Source organism: Buteo buteo, unplaced genomic scaffold (genome assembly GCF_964188355.1).
Source record: "Buteo buteo unplaced genomic scaffold, bButBut1.hap1.1 HAP1_SCAFFOLD_102, whole genome shotgun sequence".
Classification (NCBI taxonomy): domain Eukaryota; kingdom Metazoa; phylum Chordata; class Aves; order Accipitriformes; family Accipitridae; genus Buteo; species Buteo buteo.
Genome location: NW_027439266.1, coordinates 202,904 through 215,231, shown reverse-complemented (window position 1 = coordinate 215,231; position 12,328 = coordinate 202,904). Strand labels below are relative to the sequence as shown.

General features: G+C 50.3%; 1 long non-coding RNA gene across 1 annotated transcript; it reads left to right on the top strand.

The window, feature by feature from the left end:
- The first annotated feature begins 7,955 nt into the window (after positions 1 to 7,955).
- Positions 7,956 to 10,961, top strand: LOC142027989 (uncharacterized). Its single transcript, XR_012649338.1, has 3 exons — positions 7,956 to 8,075; positions 8,233 to 8,378; positions 9,354 to 10,961. It is a non-coding gene; the product is annotated as an uncharacterized LOC142027989 (long non-coding RNA).
- Positions 10,962 to 12,328: the final 1,367 nt, after the last annotated feature.

The window sequence follows — 12,328 nt, the reverse complement described above, 5'->3', positions numbered from 1 at the left end:
TAACCCTGTCTCACAAAGCCATTTTTTTCCTGCTGCTTTATTCCACATTCCCTTGGTTGTAAGTTAGTTCGGTGCATCCTTCTTTGCACTGTAGCTGTTTTCTTCCTTCAGAAATGAAGGGGAAAAACCTATGTATGTTCTTTCTGTTTATCCATCGGTAACATACCTATAGCTCCTCTGCTAATTTTTTTTAAACTTTTTGTGCCTTGAATTCACTTAAAGTGTATATTCCATATAAACCCCATTTTCCCTTTATAAACTATAAATAACTACTATATCAAATCTTGTTGACTGGATATATGGATTTCTGATATTTTGGTTTATGAAACAAAAGCAGCCACCTGAAAACTTCACAGTGTTTCATGTCTAATTGCCTGAGTTATTTAACTGTCACCTCACTTCACTTGCTTCAGGAATGATACGTGAGGATGTACTTACTGATTAAAATGACAATTAAGGTAGGTTACCATCACATATCTGTACGAAACTTTGAACATGCTGTGTTTCTCAGCTTTTACAAATGCTGCTATATTTACATGCAACATAGCTGAAATTTGACCATGAAAAATGTATCCCTCACACATAACAATACAAAGTGTTGAGTGAGGCACATTAAAACAAAGATGTGTTCACCTAATTCTAACGTCTTTATAGTTTAAAAATCACCTACTAAAAAGCTATGAATGTTTTGCCTGTGAATACAAGAATTAGCTGCTTTTTTTTCCTCCAAAGAAAGCAACAGGCCTGCCTGCCAGTTTCCCGGCAATTGCAGTTGGTATTTGAACAAGCTTTCTCCTTCTGAATACAAAAGAACAATTAACTTGAAATCTAGAAGTGAGACTAGAGTAAGGGGGTATATACCCACTACAATCTATTGCAAAGCCATCTGCAAGGTTCCACATGAGATGATTGTTTTGTACAGAACAAAAAATAAATAAACAAAAAAGCACACGCAGCATTCACTTCACCTCCAGACTTCTAAATGAAAAGATGTATGTAACCTGGGATGCAGTGAACTATATAAGGGAAATCGGGCCTGATAATCAACCTCTTTCATGTTTGTCTTACAAAAGCAAGGCTTATCTTTCTATTTGTTTGACAGACCCCAATTAGAATGAGTCCCGATTTTAACATGAGTTCTGCAGAACAAAACTCCAGGTAGTTGGGTGTTTGTATTGCAATTCTCACTCCAGATCAGCCCTCTTCTATTTATTGAGGAGCAGGTGCTGAGAGAGAAAGCAAAATGTATTGCCTTGTTTGGAACAACAACATCGTCCTTAGCAATGATGTACCTTCATGAGTAAATTGACTCATGTGGGTAACTTCTAACTTGGCTGCATAATTATGCAAGCAACTTCATGGGATTAGTGGCATAAGTAAGTGCTCACTAGAGTAACAAAAAGGGCTTCATACATTAACATTGTTTTTCTTTCCCTTCAATGTAAGGCTCCTGTAACTTGTAATGCAACACAACAACAAGCAAACATCAAGAAAAAAAACCAAAACAAACAGAAAACCCCAAATATGGGCTAACTTAACAGAGCATGCAGGCAGTAAAACTTCTTAGTCAGAATCATCCTGGCAAGACGGCCATTCTGTAGGATGAGCTAGCATGAACTGTCCAAAGAGTAACCGCAGTGTGCACTGTTGCTATCCTAGCAGGAACTCTGCTGCACACAGTGAATTTTTCCTGCTGGAAAATGTCAGTTGTATCCCAAAACATTGTGTTTTCATTTTGTTTTTTTCCTTCATGGATGTGTAAGTACTTTACCAAAAAAAACCTGTACTCAGTAGTTTATCGTATTTAGTTCACATCCCACATTTCTCATGTCGTTAGAGCTTATGGGACTGTTATTTACTCACAAAAGCCTACTGAAGTGATGTTAACCTGTACACTGTAGTGCATTGCTTCTACTTCTGAAGACAAAGTCCAAATAAAAGGCAGGAATGCCCTTCATTGCAGAGGAAAAAATACAGCTGCCACAGTGATTCCTTCTGTTGCTCCTGATGCTGTATATATTAACATCAACATCTGCTGACATTGGCAAAGAGCAACATGGAACTAGACTTACCATCAAGAAATCATGTTTTTGTGTGATAAATAGGCAGCAGCAGCTGTTTTTACAGCTGGGAGATTTCATCTAACTGCGGGACCAGACACAGTCACTTCTTGGACATTCCAGATTGTCTTGAACAGTGCTAGAATGAACAGAGAACAGAAAGAAATGCTGAAATTGCAACTTTTCTTATGGTAAGTTGCAGTATTATTGGCATTCTTCTGAGTCTTCTTCCACGTGCTGCCCAATTCTTTTTTTGTGTGCTGTACTATGAGAATGTCTTCAAGGCACCTTGATAAAGGACATGCTCAGGACTACACTTCTCTCAGATTCTGTGCTTGACTGCTTCCTCTGTGTTCCCGACCAGTTAAGTTCTCAAGGTTATACCCCAGCTTCATCCCACTGGCCCAGAATAGGAGAACCACAAATTACAGTAACTTTTCTGGGTATGACGGGAACAGGCAGCCCCACGCTCACCGTGCAGCTCATCTCCACACATTTTCTTGACACGCTTTTCTGACTGCAGCACCATGAGCGCTTGGAAAGCCTCTCCTGCTTGTTTTGCCTGCCAACAAACCACTTCAAAGACTTCAGCCCTCTGTTGTCTGCTCACATGCTACCCCACGGGATGGCCACGTGCTTGTACCTGTAATGCACTCACAGAAGAGGATCGAGAGGGCTGTGAAAGTGGTACCAGCTGCAGGTGAAATGACTTATGTAAGGGATTTTTCTATTTGGAGAAGATCATAAAACAATAATATTTTGGGCTACCAATAAAAAGACAGTTTTGTGATAAAATAGGAAGTTTTAGGCTCCCTTCCTCCCTCCAAACAGTGAGCAGCAGCCTCTAGACAGGAGCATGGAATAGCCCTGACCAGAGTCAGCATTGCATCACATGGACCTGGTCTAAAATAGCTCTAACAAAATCCCAGCCTCAGAGGAGAAAGCAGCAGCAGCAGCAAAGATAAATCCTGTGATTATAACCAGAGTGAGGTTGTAAAGTCAGTATCTCTCTTCAGGAAAGTGACCATTAAGACTATGGCTTCAATTTCTGTCCTGGGGCCTTTTCAAGCTGGTTAGGTCATTGTTTTAGAAGTTTGAGGTTTATTCAGGAAGAGATCAATTCACGAATGGATCATATATTTTAGCTGATCAAGAGAATAAGTGGCACATGGCTATGTCTGTTAGTGTGTGAGCCCATGTCCGTAGAAGCCCCGTCGACAGCTTCACCAAGATTACCTTCTCACAAGGCCATTCTTCAATGACCTTCAGACGGTTCAAAATACACAGCCTATCTTAATGCCACTATCCAGGAGAGGATGTTTGTCCCAGCTAGTGTTGCATGGTCTGAGAGCTGTCTTTCTCAGGGACGAATCGTCTAGGGTGAAAGTGGTTTTCGTCTTAATGAGGGCAGAGCAAAAGTGTGATGCTGCACAGACTCTCCCTCTCGTGGGGAGGGAGGTCCATATTGGTGTCTGGGTCCAGACCATGACATTCCCTTTCTCTTGCAGTGTGAAGTGTTGAGGCACACAGAGCAATGCAGAAAGCACAAAACACCAAGTTACCGTTACCAAGTTGGAAACTGTATCTGCACCCTATCAGCATGGTCATCTTCTTTCTCACTGTCCCATGCCAAGAGAGAGCCTCCCCAATTTGACCACTGCTTTGGCTAGAGAAAACCCACACAATTCTAATCCTCATCGCAGTGGCACAGGGAGATGTGCATGAAGGGCGGGAATGGGAAGGGTGCTACATAGACAAGCAAGGGGAATCCAGGGATAGCCACACACTTGTGACTAAGACACAGTGGCTTAGGGAAATGCACAGTTCTGGGGCATGAAGGTCCTAGCAAGAAAGACTGCAGAAGTCCCAAGCCCTTCCCCTCTGCTCTGTCGAGCCCTGGGCTCCCCAGTGCCAGGCAGAGACGGCCACATTGGAAAGAACTCTCCCCCCAGTGCCCCTCCCACTTTCCGTTGGGCTTAGAATGTTGGTCGTTGGGCTTAGAATGTTGGTCGTTGGGCTTAGAATGTTGGTCGTTGGGCTTAGAATGTTGGTCGCTGGGCTCGGAATGTTGGTCAGTTGGAGCCCACGGCCGCCAGAGACAGCAGCACGGAGCTGTGCTGGCACGCAGGAGCGCTGGGAGGAGGCAGGATCTGACCGAGCGGCACCGAACCGGCACCGGCACCTCGCCTCCCATCCCCGCTGTCGCCGACTGGCCCGCGTCCTCGGTCCACGGCGAGGGTCCTCCTCTCCCGGGCAGGATGGGCCAGGCCAACTGCTGCTGCGGCTCCAGGTGAGCTCTCCCTGTGCCTCGGGGGCACGGCCGGGACCCGCGGTGGCAGCGGCCTTTCTCATGCCCGCCGCTCTCTGCTCTGCAGGGAGGCTCTCGCCGACACCGAGGCGGTGCTGAGCGCGGACGTGCGGCTGACCCGGGGCCGCAAGAGGAGCGAGAGACGCCTTCTCCTCCTCCAGGAGGAACTGGTGATCGCCAAGTTGCAGTAAGACCCTCAGAGCCCAGCTGCCTTTCCCCCAGCCCTGGCCCTGGCCCCAGCCCCGGGACACCCCGGCCCCAGCCCCAGGCCCCGGCCCCTTGGTGCTGGATGCGCCCATCGATGTCTGTCCCAAGGGCAGGTGGGGGACAGGGCTCGGCCCGGGGGGACCCCGAGGAGGACACCCCCAGCTCACCGCCTGCCTCTCCTCTCTGCTCTCTGCAGACGCGGCACCAGCCTGCGCCCACAGCTCCGCCTGGCCCTGGACCAGCTGTGGGTGCTGAGCAGCAGAAAGGAGGCAGCAGGGGAGGAAAAAGAGGAGGAGGAAGGCGGCGACGAGGACATCCTCATCCTCGTCTGGCCCACCGGCTCATGCGTTGTCGCCTTTGGGTGAGTCGTGGTGCCACATCCCGTGGCTGGGTGGGAGAGGTTCCCAACCGTGCCCAGAAGAGAAGGGCAAAAGTCCTGCTCTGGCAGGACACAGGGAGCCAGGGCTTGGGCAGAGTCCCTGTCCTGCCCCACGGGGCTTCTTCGTCCTGCCCCTCTGTCCTTCCCCACGGCGCAGGGCTACACACAAACACGCCTCTGCCCACGGGCTTTGAAGCAGCGGGGCCTGACGCTGGTTCTCCTCTCTTTCTGCAGCTCCCAGGTGCTGAAGGAGCTGTGGGTGGGCACGCTGCTGGGGTAAGCCAAAGGGGGATGCTCCAGGCGCAGCCTGATGGGAGAACACAGCTCCCCAGCTGGGGAGAGGTGCCCTCGCAGCTGCCAGGAGCTCTCGGGGAGAGCTGCCTGACAGGAGAGAAGGGGCAGCTCGGGGCTCAGCCAGCTCTCTCCCTGTCCCTTCCCGGTCCACAGGACACCAGAAGGAGCAAAGCAAGCCCGGGTGACCCATCTCCCCTCCCTCAAACCCCTGGAGAAGCAGCTGAGCCGCCGCCACGCCGTGAGTGTCTCCCCAATCTGGGCTCTGTCCCCGAGCCCTGGTCCTCCAGCCGAGCAAGCGGCAGAGGCATCGCTGCTCACCTTCCTCCGCTCCTTCTCTCTTGCCCAGTGGAGGACATTCAGCGCCGGGAGCCTGGAGAGGCTGATCGAGGGCCAGGCAGAGGTGAGAACGGCTGCCTTTCGCCCACCTCTGGCTGTGCCGGCATGTGCGGCAAGTGGGGAGAGGTTGTGGGGAGGGTCTCATGGTGCCACTCGGGGAGTGGAGAGGGTTGGGGAGCCACCAGGAATGCCAGCACATCCTCACTGGTGGCACTGGGGGGAATCCTGCCATGCAGGGCAGAGAGCCCCACAGGGCACAGGGTCCCAGCTCTGCTGCGCTCAGGCTGCTGGTGCCGGGCGGCAGCTCGCCGGCGGCCCTTTCTGCTGCGGGGATGCTCTCTAAGCGCAATCTCATTTTTGCAGGATCATCCCAAGCAAGGGCCACCGACAGCCCCATCTGGGAACAAGGGAGGCGGACTTTGCCGCTCACCAGGTGAGTTTTGGAAAGGAAGGCAACCTCCTGCGAATGGTTGAGCTGTGCTCACTTGTCCCTTGAGTGTCGCCATGCAGGTGCGGCACCCCAAGGCAGGACATCACCTGGACGAGCACAGACACCCGCTGGGCAGCGGCCGCTGGACGTGGTTCTGCGGGGACACGGAGCCTCTGCTGCTGCCCACGGCTTGGAGGAGGGCAGGGCGAGGGCTGGGACAGGCTGTCCCGGTGGCACGCCGGCTCTCAGGAGCCTGCGAGATGGAGCCGCTGAGCTGGAGCCGCGGTTCCAGCTGCTGGCTCCCTGCTCGTCCTCACTGCTCAGCACCGCGCTGCAGGCAGGGCAGGCTCCGGGAGCAGCGGCCTGGCAGTCTCCATTGACGGGATCTTGCTCTGTTTTCCTTTGCAGCAGGAGGAAACAGCAGGAGGAGCAGGAGGAGGATGGGGCTGCCCTGGCCCTTTGCTCTGCGGAGGACCCCGGCCGCTGCCCAGGCGCCAGGGCAGGCGGGCTCCGGCTGTGGCAGGGCGCTTTTTGGACAGCCCCTGGCAGCCCTCTGCGGGGAGGACGGCTCCCTGCCCCGGCCCATCCAGGTAAGGCAGCCTGGGCAGGGGGTCCCCAGCCCTCCCTCCCGCTGCTCCAGAGGGGACGTGGCTGTCCCCAGGAGCTCCGGGGATGGGGGATTGGGCTCTTCACCCCCAGACCATGCTTTGGGGGGCAAGGAGCAGGATGTGGGGCAGCGCTTTGGTCACTGCTGTTGGAAGGCAGCTTCTCAGCCAAGCAACTGTCCTCCTGCCCCTCCTGCAGGAGCTGCTGGCTGTCCTGCACCGGGAAGGACCATCGACGGAAGGGATATTCCGAAGAGCTGCCAGCGGAACGGAATTTCGGGAGCTGCGAGAGGCCATGGACCACGGCGCCGACGTCGACCTGGGCAGCCAGCCTGCGCTGCTGCTGGCCGTCATCTTAAAGGTGAGCGCTTCTGACCTGCAGCTGGAAGAGCTCCTGCCTGGCCTGGAGTGTTCAGAGGCTCACCTGGAGCCCCTGGCATTGCAGGACTTCCTCCGAAGCATCCCCGCCAAGCTCCTCGTGACAGACCTCTACGAGGACTGGATGGCGGCGATGCAGAAGAGCGGCAAGGAGGAGAAGATTGAAGAGCTGAAAGCGTAAGTGTGGGCAGCAGCCTGCCTGTTGAGGAGGGACTGGTAGAGGCCTGGGACTTGCCTGAAAAGGGACGGTCTCCTTAAAAAGCTGTGTCTTCTGACAGCTTGCTTTTGCTGCGGTGGGCTTAGATTTCGGGGGAAAGGGCATGGACAGGGAGCCTTCCCTTGCCTGGGCTTGGGGGAAATCAGGATCTAGGAAGGAACGCCGTGCTTCCTTCCTGAGGCACAGGAGCACTGACCGCTGGCTGAGAGCACCTGGAAATCTGTGCAACTCACCCACTGGCTCCCACCTGCCTTGGGCAAGCTTCGGGGATGGCTGTGGGCAACATCTGCTCTATTAACGTTGAGTTCCTGTTCCCTCAGGGTGGCCGAGAAGTTGCCTGGAGCCAACCTCCTCCTCCTCAAGCAGCTGCTGGCCCTCCTCCAGCACATCGGCCACAACGCCTCCAGCAGCAGAATGACCGCCAGCAACCTGGCCATCTGCCTTGGGCCAAATCTGCTGAGCCCACCTAACGAGGACGTGCTGCCCCTCGAGGCCATGCTGGCGGTGACTGAGAAGGTGCGCTGTACTGAGCAGCCGGCTGCAGCCTTGCCGGCCCATCCGAGCTTGGCTGCTCAGAGGTCCCTGGCTGCCTCCTCTCTTGAGCGAATGCTAGTGGGGTGGCTGCCTGCAAGAGCAGCCCCACAACCACAGCCTCCTGCGCAGAGGCAAGGGTCGGGAGTGGGAAAGGCTGTGTGATACATTTTCAGGCACCTGGGTTGAGACTGAGGGTTTGATGTGTGCAGGTGAACGTGCTGGTGGCGTTTCTCATTGAAAACTGCGGTGACATCTTTGTGGAGGAGATGGCTGGCCGCTCCTGTCCATCAGCCGGGGAGTCGGCAGCCCCCATGGACAGAGCCACAGGTATGAGGAGGAACTGAGGGCTGTCCCAGGCTGGGGCTTGGGGTACCAGAAACCTCAAGGTCGAGAAGACAGCTGGTGTAGGGCTTTGGGTGGGTTTTGCTTTAGGTGTGCTTTACTTCCAAGGAGTCACTTTGCTGCACGTGCTTTTCCTTTCTAGACCTGCATTTGGAAGAGCAAAGTGGCCCTGCAGGTGAAGCAGACGCAGAGGACCAGTCAAAAGCCTTCCTGGACACACCACCGTCTCTGCTTGTCCTCCCCAAAGAAGCAGGTGTAGATATGGCAGTGGAATCGGAAACAGGAGAGGTATGTCAGGTCGACAAACGCTGTGACGTTTCTCATGTATGAGAGTAGTTTCTGACAGGTCCAAGCAGCTGCTGTGCCTCTTCCAGGCATTAGATCCCTTGGGTGGTGGTGGGCGTTTTTTTCACTCTAGAACGATACATAAGAAAAACCAGAAAGGTTGTTTCAAATCTGCATTAGGCATGTACTTAATCAAACTAAATACCTACTAGAAGACAAATACAAAAAGGCAGATTTCAAAAGAAAAGGCTCCCACCTCAGAAGTTGGTATTGCTGCCAAATGAATAGCAGCAGAACTACATCTCGGGAGGGCAGAAGAAACCCCAGCAGAAAGAAATTGGCAAGCCTTTTCTTGCTCTCCTTTCCCAGCATTTCTCTGAGCTCTATCCTACCCTCAGAGGCCCCTCAGTCTGTGGTGCCCCAACCTGCAAGGAGCAGCCCGTCAGCTCCTTCTGCACATCAGGATGCCAGGGCTCGAATGTGCAGTGGCTGCTGCAGCCCCTGTGAGCCCTGAGCGGGATTGCAGGCTCCCAGCTGAATGGCCCTCACAAATTAACTGTGTCATACACCCGTGTGAAAACTGTGTTTGTAAGCAAGCTTTGAAGAAAGGACGCCATTCTTGCTACAGTCTAAAATACTCTGAAAGGGACAGCAAGGTCGTCAGTCTGCAGCTCTGTGAAAATTAAGGCTAAGTGCCGTGCAGGTTTGCCATCGCACTTTGTGAGACAATCCTGTTTGTTAGAATTTGCTCAGCTGAGCAGTCATGGGTGTAGTTGTCAACTTCAGAGGAGTTTGGCTAAGATCCTACTTCATCAGAGCTTCATGAAGTCTATTTTGGGACAGGGGACTGTGCAAAATGTGGATAATGCAAACCAACCAAAGGGATCTTATTTTAAGAGCTAAGTTAGCAATTTGGAAAAAAGTACCTTACTACTCCAGGCGTCTTGCTACCTGTTAAGTTCAACATTTCTGGTTCAGGTGCCTGTACCTTTGCCTCCAATAACCCCAGAGAGCACAGCAGAATTCCTGGTATGTCCAGAAGAACTGAAAAGTGTTTCAGAGGAAGAAAGGTAAAATGAGCTTTCTTTGGTTAAAGTAAGAACTGACTCCAGTGGATCGTGGCTTTACCTATCTAATCGCACTGTGGAATATAAAGGCTTGCAGGGTCTTCCAAGGAAAATGAAAACCGAAGAAACAGAAAGAGAAAACAGGCCTGTGGAGAGGAGAGTGAAAGCATACCAGAAGAGAAAAGGAGGAGGAGAGAAAAAGAGCTTTTGGTTATCAACAACTGAAAAAATCCAGGAAGGTCAAGAATCCTAGGTGTTTGTTTGACCCTTCTGTCCATCTTTCAAAACTCTGAAGACTGGTCTAAGTATATGAACTATTTCTATGATACACAAAGATGGCCCCAGAAAGGAAGCATGCACCTGCCTTCTGGAAAAAAAGTATGTCAGGAGGAGAATGCCGTTCCCAATTTTGCAGTTTTTGTTTTGTATTTATTGAAGTTCTGTTTGCTCAAGGGTAAGCGCACACCCTGGCAAGGTCATGAAAGTCCCAATTCTGAGCTATTTAACCTGCTACCTAAATAAAGACGCAAATGAAGTCTCACTTTTTTGTCTGTGTCAGTTGGCAATCCTCACACTGCCTTGTATTATCTGAATCCCAAATACACAGCAAGGATTTGTTCCAAGTCACTTTAGACTCTAAGATATTGGCACTTTTTTAAAAGGCCAAATTTCACCTGAGGTAAGTTAGAAGGGAAAAAAAATTCAAAAAAGAGAAGACAAATACATCTGGTCACTATACAGAAGGGCTCTAGTCTGGTGCCTTCACATTTTTTTCCATGCACAGCCCACTAGATAGCAAAGCCGTCTGGGATGTCTTAGGTGCAAACTGGTAAAACCAGACAGCTCAGCATGGTGTTTTGCAGAAAGAGTGACTGAAGTCCTGGAAGCAACACAATACCAGGCAGCTATGTTGCTCTGCCCAAGGGAGCGTGTTTTGCCTGCAAACTTGGGTTGCTTGGAAGGGACAAGGAGGGATGATGCTGTGCAGAGTTTGGAAATAACTATATCGTAGCTATCCAGGGGCTCCCTGTCGAGCCCTGTTGCGTAGCAAAGGGGCTCTGTAAACCTCTGTAAACTTACAGGTCTCTAAACAGGCTATTACCCACGTTGGTAAGGCGCCAAAGCAATCTCATAGTCAATGCCAGTGCTAGTTCTCTCCTCTGGGCTATAAACAATTCCTTCACAACTGTATTTCCTGAAGAAAGGGGAGCAAAATCATGCCTATTCTTGCCTTTATGGTTTTGTCAGTGCTTTCTGACTCTATCATTGTAGGTGCTGATATTCTGTTACTGATTGGATTTCCTGGCTGAGCCACTGGGCCTCCTGGGATCCTGCAGTTGATGTCCACAACAAAATTATATTTTTTATTCTTATGACTGTGTCTGCCGTATGATATTCTGGAATAGGTAGATTTTGTTTTGTGATGAATCCTAGTGGAGGAGTTTGGGATCATCCATCGTCCCAGAATCCTTCCTGGCAGGCATCAGGGATGTGTTCAGAGGCTTTATGAGTAAAACTAAAGCACTGAATCACAGAGAATAGTTGAGGTTGGAAGGCACCTCTGGAGCTCACCTAGTCCAAACCCCCTGCTCAAGCAGGACCACCTAGAGCTGCTTGCCCAGGACCATGTCCAGATGTTTTCTGAATACCTCCAGGGAGGGAGACTCCACAACCTCTCTGGGCACCCTGTAAAAAAAAGTGTTTCCTAATGGTCAGAGGGAACCTCCTGTGTTTCAGTTTGTGCATCTTGCCCCATCACTGGGCACCAACAGAAAGAGTTTGGCTCTGTCTTCTTTACACCCTCCTTTCAGGTATTTACACACATGGATAAGCTCCACCCTGAGCCTTCTCTTCTCCGGGCTAAACAGTCCCAGCCCTCTCAGCCTTTCTTCACACGAGAGATGCTCCAGTCTCTTCATCATCTCAGTGGCCCTTAGGAGGTGATCCTTTCATACTAAGAAGCTTTCTCGGCCTCCTCTACCCTCCAGGGCTTTCACCCTTTAAATCCTCAAAATATTTGAATATTCAAAAGAGGCTTTTAAATCGCCTGGAAATTATCTCTAACTAAAGGAGAGTGTCAACAACAAATCAAAAAGCTAGACAAGCAGATGACTCAAATGGGTACAAAATGTTCTCTCTGGTCTATCTTTTTACTGCATTAAGAACAAACTTGCAAATTTAAACCCCTCATGACTGAGGCAATATTCCTGTTTCAGATTTTTTTTTACTCAAAGCATTTACAAATTCCTCAAGGATATTACATGTAAGTCTAGAAAGGTAGGCATCATGCTACTATTTCACTACTTGATGGTAATAAATATAAGACATCATATTTTCCAGGGATGTAAGCTTATTTGTATTAGTAAGAAAAGGGAGAAATTCAATGTATTTTCTCCCTGGTACCTCCACTAACATTCCTGCATCTTTCCAAATAACTCCATACCAGTATGCTATATAGGAGAATCACTGATGGGGACTTTGTCATGTCAAGGTACAGGGGTTGGTTTTTTTCTGCTGACTGTATCTCAGCACCCTCAGGAGACAAAGGACTGCATCACGTAAGCCTGAACCAAACACGATACTGAAACATCTATCTTGTGACTCAAATGGGAACACAGTGGCATATTTTGACTATTCTTAATTTACAAGAGGGTATCATTTTTACACACTAAAGACATCAAAGAGAGAATACAGAATGCAATAACAGGAAAGAAATAACAGGAAGAAACTAATAATGATAGTAATAATAATAACAATAATAGGATTGGAATATACAAAACAAGTGATGCACAATGCCATCGCTCACCACTTGCTGACTGATGCCCAGTTAGTTCCTGAGCTGTGATCCACCCCCAGCCAATTCCCCCCAGTTTATATACTGGGCAT